The sequence below is a fragment of the Monodelphis domestica genome, chromosome 4 (genome assembly GCF_027887165.1).
Source record: "Monodelphis domestica isolate mMonDom1 chromosome 4, mMonDom1.pri, whole genome shotgun sequence".
Classification (NCBI taxonomy): Eukaryota; Metazoa; Chordata; class Mammalia; order Didelphimorphia; family Didelphidae; genus Monodelphis; species Monodelphis domestica.
Genome location: NC_077230.1, coordinates 140,601,894 through 140,618,419, shown reverse-complemented (window position 1 = coordinate 140,618,419; position 16,526 = coordinate 140,601,894). Strand labels below are relative to the sequence as shown.

Here is a 16,526-nt window from a genome sequence, read left to right as displayed (position 1 = left end):
AATAAATGGGAAAATATTTACTGAAGAAACAGCTGTCATCCATATGTGGACTTTTGTCACTCTTTACTTAAAGTCTGATTGAATATTAAGATGCATCATCACAATGGGTCTGATTTTGACAGAAACAGCTTGCAAGCCAGGACTTTGCTAGGAAGGCTGTATAATATAATTCCTGAATATAGCTGTATTTGTATTTGCAGCAGATGGTAAACTTGACTCAATCTGACTGCAGAGATGCTTCAGAAGACATTAGTAAGGGAAGTTGTATTTAAACTGATTTGTTTGGGTGGTTGGGTAATGCTAGTAAGAAAGAATTGGAAATTTTCAGATGAGCTAACAGGATCCTTTTCGGCATCCCTAGTTAGAAATATATTTGCTTGCATGTTCTTCCTGGGGTATGTGAGTTGAATTTTAAATTCATGATTAAACAATCTTGTTTGTCAAAGATGGTATGAGATAAAGTAAACTTGCTTTATTTTTTGTTTTCTTTGCTCTCCTTTTCAACAAAGAAACATAGACCCTTTTAAAAAAGAATGCCCATCTGGAATGTGATATACATTAATGTTACCTTCTCCCCCTTTTTGAACAACAAGATATTTCATGTTTTCAGCCTTCCCATTTTTCCCTGTCGTTATATGAAAGACCCACATTTTGTCATTTTGTCAAAGGAATTAGGAACCTTACGTTGTTTGCTCTTATTCTCTGCTGGATTCCTTTGGGTCTACTAGCTGTTTAAATGTAATTCTGTCATGTATCATTTATCACAATAGGTTCTTGGGAATTTTTGTTTGAATTTACTGTGTCTCTCAGGCACAATTTTTCAATTATAGAATTGTTGAAATTAGGGAGGGAAAAGCCCTGTTTTGATCATTGGCCCACCCTTTAGAGAGTGGCAGGGTGGTTCTGACAGCTCATTCTGGAATTACTTGTAGTTTTCCCTTTCACTCAGGCAGTGAAAAGAGAAGGAAGCCAGAATGAGAGTGATGGAATTTGCAGGGTGAGAGTGATAGAATACAGTGCTGGTGAAGTGTGATAATGTAGGAGACATCAGAGGCCTGGGCTATAGGCCTAATTTTTCCATCAGTCCATCTGTAACATTGACAAGTTGTGTGATTTCTGTTCCTCAGTTTCTTCATCTGCAAAATGAAGTGTTTCATCTGAATATTTCCTAATGCCCTTTTTTATATGTCTATGATTCTATGTTATTCTAGAAGGTTTTTAAAATTATATATATACTAAATAACACTGCCTTAAGTTCCTAGATTTTAGGAAAATTAATTCATGTATAAAGGCTTCTCTATGGGATGCATGACACCAGAAAAAAAAAGCCTAATTGTTCACTGGTTTAAAGGCTCAATGTTTTTTTACTCTAAAATATTTGAGAATATCTGGTCCATTGGTGTCAAATTCAAATAGAAATGATCCCTGTTATTGTATGTTGACTTAGAAAACCACAAAATAACATCATCTATGTTGTGTTGTATTGTTATTTATTTTGCTAAACATTTCCCAATTACATTTTAATCTAATTGCATTGGGGAGTTTTATGGAATACTTGCCTTGAGTTTGACATCTCTGATATTCTAGGCCAGTGTTGGTGATGGTTTTCAAGTTCACATGCCTGAATTGCACTTTCAAGATGCCTGTGAGACCCCTTCCTACTTCCCTCCCCACGTCCATTACCCCAGAGAGCAGAGAGAAGTGCTCACTTCTCAGGGCTGAACAGAGGGATGAGGCATGCAAAAAATCTCCCCCAGTGCTGGGAAGAGGGGAACAGAGCAGCTCTCCTGTGCCAGACGGATAAAGCTGCTAATACTTCACCAAAGCTGCTCTAGGCAATGTCAGTGTGCTACAACCACAGACTGTAACATTCCCCAGACTCTGACCTATGTTGGGTAAAATAAGAAAGCGCTCAGAAGGTGTTAGAGTTGTTACTGATTTTGTTTTTAGAGTGATGACTATTTAGATTGGCTATGCTATGCTAGTAAATGTTGGAAGGAGTGGGGAGAAATGGTACCAATCACACATTTAAGTGTAATCTACAGTATTAATTTTTCCCCATCAGTTCCTTAAGTATAAATAATCATCAAAACAATAAGTCAAGCTTTGATATGTAGAGTTTACAGATATCTAAGAAATAAATGCTCACACTGAAAATTTAATAATCAGCTCCAGAAGAACCTGATTTGAGCAGATTCTGTCATGGTCCTAGAAAAGTCCAATACATTGAATTTTTTTTCCCTAGTGACTGACTTAATACAGAGGCCATGAGCTAAAGCTACCAGATAATCACACACTCTCACCATATATAACAGTATTGCTCTGCTCTTAGGTGGCATTCTCTGACTTTCGCCTTCTCCTTCCTTCCATTACCTTCTGTCATGACACTTAAGTACAACAGGCCAGCCTAGATATCAACCCAAGCCCAAGTCTTCCCATGCTTAATCTACTTCCTATAGACAGCTTTGATAAGGCAGCAAATCAGGTGCCTACAAGGACTCTTGGCTAAAGCTATTGCCCTCATGTTCCCTGGATCAACTGCTCTAGCTTCTTGATTGGGATAATCTATAGATTAAGTGATCTGTCCAGAATCACACAATAAGGTATTAAGCAGAGCTGGAAATAGATCTCAGGACTCTTGATTATCAATGTGTTCTCTGTACTAATTCAGGTTACCTTAAGGCATTATATAAATGTTACCCATATCCTTATTCAGTTTTTCTGATTTAGTGAGGAAAAATTACCTAAAGCTGCTAGAGAGAGCAATTTGGAATCAGTCCCATTGGCCATAAAACTGTGCGGGCCTTTTGACCCAGCAATGCCACCACTAGGTCTGTATCCAAAATAGGTCAAAGATTGGGGGAAAGGATATACTCATACAAAAATATTTATAGCAGCTCTTTATATGGTGGCAAAACTGGAAACTGAAGGGATGTTCTTCAATTGGGCCATGGCTGAGCAAGTTTTGATATATAATTGTAATGGAACACTATTGCACCATGAGAAATAACAAATAAGATCATTACAAAAAACCTGGAAAAACTTAAATGAAGTGATAAAAAGTGAAGTGAGCAGGATCAGGAAAAAAACTGTGCACAGTAAGAGTAATATATGATGATCAATGTGAATGACCTAACTTTTATAAGCAATAACAAGATCCAGCAATAACATACTCCAAATGACTCATGATTAACCTTTTGGTTTATTACTGCTATAGAAAGAACAGCAAAGCCTGAACAATAATTGAAGCATACCATTTTTCACTTTATTTTCTCCATTAATTTTTCTCTACTATAAGAGATATAAATCTCCTTTCACAATATGACAAACATAGAAATATAGTATATGTATAACGTATACCATATTACCTATCTTCCTAGGGAGGGAGAGAACATGGATTGCAAAATCCCAGAAAATGATTATTAAAATTTATAGTGATATGTAAAAAAAACCTAACCAAAGCTCCATATTCTGCTCTAATATGAATCTGACAATGAACCTCAAAAGGCATCCAGTCTTATGAAATCTACATATCTTGACTTTTACATCCAACTTTTCTCCCTCGAGGAATTATAGATATTTATATAGAGATTAAAGATTGGGGAAAACTCTTTCCATATATTACTATTTCATTTTTTCATTCAAATACTAATTCAATTACTAATGATTACTAAATCATTAGATCTTCATAACTCCCTTATCGGTTAAGTCCTTTGAGAATCAAAATTAACATACAATAACTGAAGTATTATATTTATAAAATTTATTCAAATAAAAACCAGAGTTAAAAGGGAGCTAACTCAAACCATGGTCTTGATAAAGAAGAGCTAGAGGGAGGAGTCCCAGAAAGTTATAAACAATTATGCAAAGATACACATAAAAGGAAGGGAAAAGGATTTTGGGAAATACAAAAGGAATTCTGGGGAATATAGTCTTGGGGCTCATGATTTTCTAACTATACAGTCCTGCAATTATTTTTCCCATTTTACAAAAGAGGAAATTGATATCCTGAGAGACTGTGACCTATTCTTGGTCACATAACTAGTACCTGGCATATGCATAATTTGAACCCAGATTTTTGCTGACTACAATATGACACTTTTCCTACTTTAGTACAGTGACTCCCACTTTGCATTCTAATCCATGTGTGAGCTTTTTCTAAGACATTTATATGCAAGGGAAAAGTACTTATAGAAATGACAAAAGTGTGGTTCCCATAAGCATAAAAGACAGTGAGGCTGAATAACTCAGTCTTTCTAGATATTCTAACTGGGTAACATTTCTTCTATTTAAAAATACCTGACATTATACTCCTTAAGGTTAACTATCTTTTTTTTTGTCTTACTCTTTACCTGATAGGATCAGATCAGATTTCACTTTTCACATGTCCTCTTCAACAACCAGTATGGAGAAGGGCTTCAAGCTAAGCCCTCAAAAATTAGTGAAAGGCACTGGGGTATACATTGACAAAGAGAAGTTCCAGGGTGGAGTAATGATAATTGTCTTCAAGTATTTCCTAGGCAATTATTTGAAAGAAGACATAAATATGTTCTGATTATGCCGTGAAGGCAAATGTGGGTACAATGAGAATTTGCAAAGAGGAAAATTTAGGCTTAATGTCAGGAGAAATTTGATCTAAGGTCTTAACTCCAGTAATGTGGAATGGGCCTTGGGAGGTAGTAGGTTCCAGCTCATGGAAGAACATCAAAGGAACATTAATAGCCACTTGCTGAGTATACTGTCTAAAGAATTCTAGTTCAGCTATGGATCAGGCTATATGACAACTGAGAACGGTTCCAAATTCAAAATATTATGATTCAAGATTGCAATGAATTATTTGTGGTGGAAATCCAGACTAATTCTTAGCCAGGCAGGAAATGTTCTGAGTAATACCTCATTTAACCATTAACTAGAACAAATATTAGTACTCTTTTATGGAAGAACATCATACCACATATGCATGGTTCAGAATTATAAAGTCAGAAAAAATGTTAACTTAAAGGGAAAGAGACCACCTCCTACTCACCACTATCACCACCACCACCATCACCCCCCCACAGGAAAAAAGGTACAAAGATCTCTTTTTTCATTGTAGAGTGTCACTGAATTAGTTGTAATTATTGAAGATGTGAGCTGCTATTGTCTGAACGACTTTAAAAAATGACTAAAAACACTTCCATAAATTTTCAATGTAATTAATGAACTTGATACTTTTAGGTTAAAAACCCTTAGTTTTTCATGTAGTATACTTGATTCTTTCCTCTTTCCAAGTAAGAGATTCCATGAATTTGCATATCTTTCTTAATTTTTTTATATCTCTTACCAGTTTCTTTCTTAATTTTCTACTTCATTTCCACAAAATACTCTGTTTGGTATTCAAAGCTCTTCTTAATCTTTCCAGTGTTCTTATTTCTTGTTCTTACTTATTTCTTGTAATGTACTCATTTTAAATATATATATTTCCAAGATCATACAGTTTTTAATGATAAGTTTTTGACAATTTGAGGTCCATAATCCTTTTTACTTCCTACCACATTTTGCCCTTCCCCAAGAAGGCAGGTAATAATATATAGGTTGTATACATGTTATCATTTTTCCATGTTCTTCATGTTTTTTGAGAAGGCACATATTACTTACACTAGAGAAAGTTCATGGAGGAAATAAAGTGAAGAATGTTATGTTTCATTGTGGATTCGGACTTTGTCAGTTCCTTCTATAGCAGTGGATATCTTTTTTCATCATCATATGTTTTCTGAAGTTATGTGATCCAAATTGTCTCCCTTCTTCCTTTCTCTCTAAAAGATGGGAAGCAATTTGATCTGGGTTATACATGTATTATCTTGCAAAACATATTTTCATATTTTTCATTGTTGCACGAAAATACTCATATAAAATCAATACCCCCAAATAAAAAGATAAAGTGAAAAATGTATTCTTCCATCTTAATTCTGATTCTACCAATTCTTTCCTTGTAAATAGATAGCATTCTTTGTTATAAATCTTTCAGAGTTGTCTTGGATCATTATATTACTGAGAGTAAATCCTTTGTGTTTGTTTAAATTTGATTTTTTCCCCATAGGTTTGGGAAATGAGGCCTTTGTTAGAGCAACTTGCTTTACATTTTTCCCCAGTTTGTTATTTTCCTTCTAATCTTGCTTGCATTGGTTTTGTTTGTAAAAACTTAAAAATTTTAATGTAGTCAAATTTACCTATTTTCTCTTATAATTTTCTATCTTATATCTTTCTATATCTTATATCTATATCTAATATCTTTCTATCTTATAATTTTCTATCTTATAATTTTGGCCTAAATTCTCCTCTCATCCATAGATCCGACATATAAATTATTCCATGTTCCTCTAATTTGTTTTTATACCATCTCCCTTCATTTCTAAATAATGTACCTAATTTCTAGCATATTCTTTTCTACTTTTCCCAGAAGTTTTTGTTGAATAGTGAGTTATTTTTTCCAAATGCTTGCATCTCTGAGTTTGTCAAATACTGAGTTAATATGATCATTTACTACTGTGTTGAAACCTAATCTATTTCCACTGATCCACTAATATATTTCTTAACCAATACCATATTGTTTGATGGTTGCCTTGTCATGTACTCTTATATCCAATGATTCTGGTCTCCTGAGTATTTCATGAAGGAGATACTTCAGTTTTTAGCACCAGGCATTTTTTCTGACGCTCTCTGGTGCATCTGATACTTTCCCTTCTAAATTCAGCCCACTGACTTCCTTAGTTCCCTTTAAATCCCAACTAAAATCTCAACTTTTAAAGGAAGGCTTTCCCAAAACTCATTATTTCTATGTCTTCCCTCTCTTAATTATTTCCTATTTACTCAGAATTTAGCTTGTTTTGTATATATTTGTTTACTTCTTGTCCCCCCATCATATTGTAAATTCCTTGAGGCAGCTGCCTTTTGCCCACTTTTTGTTTCCCCAATTCTTAGCACACTTGGCATATATTTGACTCTTAAAAATATTGCTTTATTATTTATTTCACCTAAAGTTAAGTCTAGAGAGAGGAGAAATAATGACTAGAGAAATTATTGGTTGTTTCCTCTAACCATACTCTCATTTATATACAATTTCCTACTCCAGTGCCCTTCATGCCTTATTTTCAATGCAAAAAAGGCATCCAGATGAATAGTAAGTGAATAACTAAAAAATAGAATACTAGTCATTTATTAAAACAGGTACAGATCTTCAACCAATAAGTGGGATTTGCCAAGTAGTTTGTTGCTATTAGAATGATAAAATGGATCTGTGATCTTATTAATTGAAAAGTTATTTCCTACAATGCATACTACAACCTGTTCATGGCAGCTCATCCTGTATTAACTCTTGTCCATCTTCTTCATAAATTTGCCATAAAAAAGGATATGTAACAGGGAGACTTTGCAGAGATCTGGTCAGTTTACTGAAGTATTGCTTTATCCACACTTTGATATAAACTCAGTGTATACACTGGTTGTCTACCTATTTTTCCTTGCCTAGACACATAAACATTTCATCTTTTTTCCCCTATTATATAAAATGCATTAATGACATATTTTACTATTGTCTAATCAGAAGGTAATGCTGAAAAACTTTCAGTTATAGCACTGTATAAATAAGGTTTTTAGTAGTTACCCAAGTTGAAGAACTTCTCTCTCAAAAAAGCCCTTTTCCATTATCTCATGGTGGAAACCTATACCAGTGAATCATAGAAAGGTAGCAGTCCCTACCAAGCTAGAAATACCTGCTAATACATATGTCTTTTATTAAGTATTTGATCCATATTTTTAGAAAGAGTTGTGAGAATTTATTTTCCATACTCTATATTAATTCCTAAATATTAGGGAGAAATATTACACATTCCTACATGTGGTATCTGGGTCAGAGATATTATCTCGTCTGCTGCTTTTGGTATTTTCTTTGCCATTGGAAATTCCAAACAATATCTTCCATTTTAACAATATTTGGTTAATAAATGAAGAAGACACGGGTTCTTTTCCTGTATGTGTGAACTGCCCACCTGTGGAGATGAGGAGGGATGGATAGCTTGATGTATCACTTTTTTTGTTAGCTATCACCAATTAAAGATATCTTGGAATGGTCAAGGGAGAGACAAAATAATGAACTCCTAAAAATCTATTTTTTAGGCTGTTTGACCCAACTCAGGTCATCCCTGGTTGTGACGGTGCCATGGGAATCTATATCACTTTATTGATTATGATGCTGGACTAACAAATAAACCTGTATAATCAGTAAATTCTCACCCCAAAATCAGTCCCTCAAGATAATTTTAAATATAACAGTGTCAAGCCTAACAAAGTTATAGATATTTGATGTGTCACATTGTGAAATCCTTAATAACACCAAAAAAAGAGCTAGATCTTTTGAGTTGATCAGATGAGATGACTGTGCTTTTTTGGTGTGGGGAAAGGTAGTATTTGGGTAAAGAGAGAGAGTGAATGATAGCTATATTCAAGTATTTCAAAAGATTATTATATGGACGAAGGAATAATTTGTTCTGCCTGGATCCATTGGACAAAAACACAAGTGTTATATAGAAACTCTGAAAATCATCAATTTGATGTTTTAAAACATTGCTAAAAATGGCTTGAGCTATACAAAAATGGAATAGAGAGTCTTGGGAGGACATGCACCTTGAGCCTCTTGTTCTTCTGTTTTCAATATGGAGATTTTATATTTATGTCTTAACTTCTATATGTCAACCTTCATTCCTTTAATCAGATTCTTTTGTATTCCTTTAATCACTTGTAATGATTTCATTTCTGTGTTCTCTGGAATCTATGCCTTCTATGCACTGTCCAAGAAAAATGATTTTCCCTAGCAGTTTCCATTTGACACCAGAAAAAGATGCTACTTTGTCATCAGTTGCTCATGGTTGAGGCTAGTGTCCACTTTGAAGCCTTATGTCATGTTGTAAGTAATACTATGATGGTGAATTATTTTCTGATTACATATCTAGTTGTGTCCTAAGAGTAGTACTTAAGTTGATTGGTCCCTCTATTGGTCTGCTCCCTGAAAGGAAGGAAGATGCAAGGGAGAGATTGCTTTTTTGCTCCAATGATCACTTCAGGATGATTGATAGAGACTAGATCCTTAAACTTTGTTTTTAAATGTTTTAAGGACACTACTAATTGTTTTTTATTAATAGTTATAAATTTAGACATTCACAATTAAAGGTATCAGATGTTTGTCTTTTTTGTTATTTATAAGGACTCATTTTGAAAGGAAATACTATTTTTTGACATTATGCACTGTGGGAAATTTTATGAACATTTTAGGCCACTTTAGTAATATTAAGTTATTTTTTTAGTTTTTAAGTGATTCTCAAGGGGCATAAAATATACAAAGTGCATTTAACCAATTGCCTGTGAGTACTTTACATAGTAGGAGAATCTTCCTTCATTATTTATAAAAATGAATTTATATTTACATTTATACAGGAGAGTGTAGTTTTTACTTTTCTTAACATATATGCATGGTCAAGATAAAATAGCCATCAAAGAAGGATAAGCAATCCAGATAAACCTGATCTCACATATCTACAGGCACCAAAATGAAAGCCCAAAATATATTAATAGTGTCATATTTCATAAAGCAAGAGCATACTGAAATAGAAATGTTAATCTGTGTGACTATTTCTTGTTGCTGCAGTGACTGATGTACTCTGGCTTGAGACTAGAGAGAGCTGCTACTAAGTATGGGGACACACTTGCCTATTTGCAATGGAGAAAGTACTTTGAGAAACACTGAGAGATACTGATACAGGGGAATGCTCTGGGGTTTGCCTACTGATCCCTACTGATGACTAGTGGATCAATATCTCTCCTAATCTCCTCCTACCCTCTCTCCCTCCCTCCTTCATCCTCTTCTCCCTGCCTCCCTCACCTCCAAGTTCTTCTTGAAGCCTTTGGCTTCTTCTCTCCCCCCTGAGTGAACTATAAAGATACTCTTTTCTTTTCCTTTTCAAGTTAGGAGGTTTATTGGGAAACAGGATGGGAAACTGAGGTAAGAGGGATGAGGGTGTTCCTAATCTAAAATGAAGATTATGAGGGCTTGGGAAGTCACAACTGTGACAGAGGGACAGTCAGAGATGGAGAACAACAGTTAAAATCTTCTTCTTCACAAAGCCACCAATTTCAGAAGCCCCCCTCAAGGGTCCTTCAGCCTGGGACAGAAACTAAATGATATCAGTTCAGCTTCTTCCCCCTGACCAGCTTCAACTCCCAAAACCAGAGTCAGAATCAAAGTCAAAGTCCAAGTTCCTATTGCTTCTCCTATCTGTGGCCAGACCCCCTACTGCCAACTCCTGGGAATATTCCATTTGGAATCTTCTTCTTGATTGACAGGCAGGTCAGGTCCCCAGCTTGTTTCTTGCATGCTTGGCTTACAAGTCATCTCTCTCTCCATGCCTCTACCACAATACATACATATAGAAAAACAAATAATTCCTCAAAGAGTGATTTATTTGAAATGTCCAAGGGAAACAAATGGGCAAGATACCGCATACTATTTTAATACCTTTAGAAGAATACACAAAGGAAAGGAAAAGGCAAAAATTTAAAACAATAAATACTTTATAATGTACTTTTAAATATTTGGAGGTTTAGTAAACAACATAAATTCAATATCATACTATGGGTCATATAATCAGATTCAACCACTCCTCCCCACTGTCCATTCAACTTTTATGCTGTTATATATGTATGTATATGTATGTACATGTATGTATTTCCCTCCCACCTATGGGTAACAGCAGAACTGTACTGGATATTAAACCAAGAAAGTTTCCCTTAAAACAGACTGCTAATGGTTTGACTTAAGAATAATTGGATTGGCTTTAGAGATTAGGGTGGATATTTTCTACTCTTAAGACATTTTTCAATTGTTCTTTCCTACCCTACATCCATTGCCTTTAGCAATAGGAGATAAAGGTTAAGACATTAGAGTCTCATTTTGGTCTCACTGAAGTATTGACCTTTGTAAGGTACATGAGCTAGATGATCATTTGGTAATTAAACCATTGCAGGTAAAAGTACTCCCATTGGCATGTACTAGACATACTATTTTTAAAGGACAATATTAAATGTTGACAGTTTCCTTTGGTCCAATGATGTATCATTAACTTTTGCATACAACAAATATTTATTTTACTTCCATCAAGTCCATGGTACCAAGTTAAACAGGGTAGGAAATATTAAATGAATTGTATCTTATCTCTATCTTTAAGGAGCTTATATTTGAACAAAGTCAGATATTAGAAAGTCCAAGGCATATTTATATACTACAGGCTAATAGAATTATGCCTGGAATATAAAGAAGAAGCAGGAGATTAGACAAGAAAGAGAAGTCCTGAATGACTGACTGAGAATTTACAACTATCTTGTTAACTAGGTTAAGACCTGTCACCTCTAATAGTTTCATTTTCCTTAGTTGTAATTTGAAAGTTGAAATAAAAGTTCTCTATGCTATAATCTAAAATTTTATGATTCTGTAACTTCTTTTGTCAGACTTTTGTTAGGTAGAAAGGCAGGAAAGATTTTCTAACAAGGAAAAGGCATATTTCATATCATCCCTATTTTAATTATCCTCAGTAATCTGGTGGTAGAAAATTGGTAAGAATGAAGAAAGAGATGGATAATGGTCTCACTTAAGACTAGTGAGAAGGCCATAAAAATATTCCAGGAATAAGGTAATGAGGGCCTAAAGGACCATAGTGGCAGTGAGAATGAAGAGAATGGGATAAGTGCAAAAGTAATGTAACATACCTCACCAGTTTTTTGTTTTTTGGTGTGTGTGTGTGTGTGTGTGTGTGTGTGTGTGTGTGTGTGTGTGTATGTTTTAATTTTATTTAATCAGTCAATTTAGAACATTATTCCTTGGTTACAAGAATTATATTCTTTCCCTCCCCTCCCTTACCCCTTCCAATAGCCAATGCGTAATTCCACTGGGTCACATGTGCCCTTCATCAGAGCCCATTTCCATGTTATTGATGTTTGCACTACGATGATCATTTAGAGTCTACATCTCCAATCATATCCCCCTTGACCGATGTAATCAAGCAGTTGATTTTTTTTTTCCTTTGGTGTTTCTACTCCCACAGTTTTTCCTCTGAATGTGGATAGTGTTCTTTCTCGTAAATCCCTCCAAATTATTCAGGATCACTGCATTGCCTCTAATGGAGAAGTCCATTATATTCGATTGTACCATTGTGTATCAATCTCTGTGTATATTGTTATCCAGGTTCTGCTCCTCTTACTCTGCATCAATTCCTGGAGATCATTCCAGTTCAAATGGAATTCCTCCTGTTCCTTTGAGCACAATAGTATTCCATCATCAACATATACCACAATTTGTTTAGGCATTCCCAATTTGGAGGGCATCCCCTCATTTTCCAATTTTTGCTAACACAAAGAGCACAGCTATTAATATTCTTTTACAGGTCTTTTTCCTTGTTATCTCTTTGGGGTACAAACCCAGCAATGCTATGTATGGATCAAAGGGCAGACATTCTTTTAGCACCCTTTGGGCATAGTTCCACATTGCCCTCCAGAATGCTTGGATCAATTCACAACTCCACAAGCAATGCATTACCATCCCAACTTTGCCACATTCCCTCCAACATTCATTATTTTCCTTTGCTGTCATGTTAGCCAATCTGCTAGGTGAGGTATTACCTCAGAGTTGTTTTGATTTGCATCTCTCTGATTATAAGAGATTTAGAACACCTTTTCATGTGCTTATTAATAGTTTTGATTTCTTTATCTGAAAACTGCCTATTCACGTCCCTTGCTCATTTATCAATTGGAGAATGGATTGATTTTTTGTACAATTGATTTAGCTCTTTATAAATTTGAGTAATTAGACCTTTGTCAGAGGGTTTTTTTTTATGAAGATTTTTTCCCAATTTGTTGTTTCCCTTCTAATTTTGGTTGCATTTTTTTTGTACAAAAGCTTTTTAATTTGATGTAATCAAAATTATTGATTTTACATTTATGATTCTTTCTAGCTCTTGCTTGGTTTTAAAATCTTTCCTTCCCGAAAGATCTGACATGTATACTATTCTGTGTTCACCTAATTTACTTATAGTTTCCTTCTTTATATCCAAGTGATTCACCCATTCTGAGTTTATCTTGGGTGTGAGATGTTGATCCAACCCCAATCTCTCCCATACTACCTTCCAATTTTCCTAACATTTTTTTTATCAAATAATAGATTTTTGTCTCCAAATCTGGGATTTTTGGGTTTATCTTAAATTGTCTTGCTGAGGTCAGTTACCCCAAGCCTATTATGTTCTTTTCTAATTCAGTAAAAAAAGATTTTTTGTAGTTCGATGGGTGTGGCACTAAATTATTCAATAAGTTTGGGTAGGATGATCATTTTTCTTATGTTAGCTCGTCCTTCCCATGAGCAGTTAATATTTTTCCAATTGTTTAGATCTTGTTTTAATTATGTAGAAAGTGTTTTGTAGCTGTATTTATATAGTTCCTATATTTGTCTTGGCAGATAGATTCCTAAGTATTTTATATTGTCTAGGGTGATTTTATGTGGAATTTCTCTTACTAATTCTTGCTGCTGAGATGTGTTGGAGATATATAGAAATGCTGATGACTTATGTGGATTTATTTTGTATCCTGCAACTTTGCTAAATTTGTTTTTAGTTGATTCTCTAGAATTATTTATGTAGACCATCATATCTTCTGCAAAGAGTGATAGCTTGGTCTCCTCATTGCCTATTTTAATACCTTCAATTTCTTTTTCTTCTCTGATTGCTACTGCTAGTGTTTCTAGTACAATGATAAATAATAAAGGTGATAATGGGCAACCTTGTTTCACTCCTGATCTTATTGGGAATGCATCTAGTTTATCCCCATTGCAGATGATATTAGCTGATGGTTTTAGATATATACTGTTTATTATTTTTAGGAACGACCCTTCTATTCCTATGCTTTCTAGTGTTTTTAATAGGAATGGGTGTTGTATTTTATCAAAGGCTTTTTCTGCATCTTTTGAGAAAATCATGTGATTTTTATCAGTTTGCATGCTAATATGGTCAATTATGTGGATGGTTTTCCTAATATTGAACGATCCTTGCATTCCTGGTATAAATCCCACCTGATGATAATGAATAACCCTTTTGATCACTTGCTGGAGTCTTTTTTTCTAGTATTCTATTTAAGATTTTTTGCATCTATGATCATTAAGGAAATCAGTCTATAGTTTTCTTTCTCTGTTTTTGACCTGCCTGGCTTTGGAATCAGTACCATATTTGTATCATAAAAGGAATTTGGTAGAACTCCTTCTTTGCTTATTATGTAAAATAGTTTGTATAATATTGGAATTAGTTGTTTTTTGTATGTTTGATAAAATTCACTTGTAAATCTGTAAGGCCCTGGGATTTTTTTCCTAGGGAGTTCTTTGATGGCTTGTTCAATTTCTTTTTCTGATATGGGATTATTTACGAATTCTATTTCTTCTTCTGTTAATCTAGGCAATTTAATTTATATTTTTGTAAATATTCAGCCATATCATCTAAATTGTCATATTTTTTGCCATATAATTTGGCAAAATAGTCTTTAATGATTGTTTTAATTTCCTTTTAATTAGAGGTGAGGTCTCCCTTTTCATCTATGATATTGTTAATTTGGTTTTCTTCTTAAGTATTTTTTATAAGATTGACCAGTACTTTGTCTATTTTGTTTGTTTTTTCAAAATATCAGCTTCTGGTCTTATTTATTAATTTAATAGTCCTTTCATTTTCTATTTTATTAATTTCTCCATTAATTTTTAGGATGTCTAATTTAGTTTTCATCTTAGGGTTTTTAATTTGTTTGCTTTCAAGTTTTTTATTTGTATATCCAGTTCATTGACCTCTGTCCTGCCTAATTTGTTAATGTATCAACTCAAGGATATAAATTTCCCCCTGAGTACTGCTTTAACTGCATCCCATAGATTTTGAAAGGCTGTCTTATCATTGACATTTTCTTCAATGAAATTATTGTTTCTATGACTTGTCCTTTTGCCAATGTGGCAGAATCATATTATTTAATTTCCAATTAATTTTTCAATTGACTCTCCATGTACTCTTACTGATTATTATTTTTGTTGCATTATCATCCAAAGAGGTTGCATTTATTATTTCTGCTTTTCTGCATTTGTTTGCCATGTTTTTATGCCCTAGTACATGGTCAATCTTTGTGAATGTACCATGTACTGCTGAAAAGAAGGTGCATTCCATTTTGTCCCCATTTATTTTTCTCCACATATCTATTAACTCTAATTTTTCTAAGATTTCATTCACATCTCTTATCTCTTATTTTTTTTATTTGATTTATCTAGATTTGATAGTGGTAAGTTCAAGTCTCCCATTAGTATATATTTTACTATATATTTCCTCCTTCAACTCTACTAGTTTGTAACTCCTTCCTTCTTTCTCTCAGTTGAGGCCCAATAGATTTTACTCCAACCTTTAATTCTAACCTTGTGAGTTTCTATCTGCCTCATGTGTGTCTCTTGTAGACAACATATGGTAGGATTTTGGTTTCTAATCCACTCTGCTATTTTTTTCACTTTGTGGGTGAGTTTATCCCATTTAGGTGCAAAGTTATGATTGCCACTTGTGTATTTCCCAGCATTTTTATATCTTTTCCCAGTTCTGCCCTTTCTTCTTTTGCTATACCCTTTTAAACCAGTGGTTTGCTTTTCATCAGTCTCCCTAATCCCCAACCTTAATATGCCTCCCTTTCTGCCCCCTCCCTTTTTGTTTCCTTCTTATTTTTTAAGGGTCTTTTAAGTTCCCTCCCCCCTCTTTCCCTCCCTTTTTGTACTCCCCATCTCCCCTTCCCCCTTAGTTTTCCCTTCTCACTTTCCCTGTAGAATAACATAGAATTTGATACCCCAGTGGGTCTACATGCTCTTCCCTCTCAGAATTGATTTCACTGAGAGTAAGGTTTAAGTATTACCTACTAGCACTCTCTTCCTCTCCTTCTTATAATATTATTCTTCCCCTCCCCTTCACATGTGCCTCTTTGTGTGATATAGATTATCCTATTTATCTTATTTCTTCAAGTTTCTCTTGGTTCCATCTTTGATTCCCCCCTCTTTCTTTTTTTGCATATCATCTTATACCACTTATTATCCCAATCTCTTCCTGTGAATGAGTCTTCTAATTACTATAATAATGGATATAATTTTTGAGAGTTAAAAATAACATTTTCCCCATATATTAATATAAACAATTTGATCTTATTGAAGCCCTTAAAGAAGAAAGTTTAAATTAAAAAAATATTTTTCTCCTTTCCCCTTTTATTTATCTTTTCATGTTTCTTTTGCTTTTTGCATTTGGATAGCAAACTTTCCACGTAGTTCTGGTCTTTTCTTTACAAATACTTGGAAATCTTCTATTTTGTTGAATGCCCATAATTTCCCCTGGAAGTATATAGTCAGTTTTGATGGGTAGGTGATCCTTGGTTGAAGACCCAATTCTCTAGCCTTTCTGAAT

At 34.2% G+C, this 16,526-nt stretch overlaps 1 protein-coding gene across 5 annotated transcripts in view; it reads left to right on the top strand.

The window, feature by feature from the left end:
* Positions 1 to 16,526, top strand: part of LRP1B (LDL receptor related protein 1B) — a 2,480,145-nt gene that overhangs the window by 1,167,638 nt on the left and 1,295,981 nt on the right. The gene's annotated exons all lie outside the window — the stretch shown is intronic.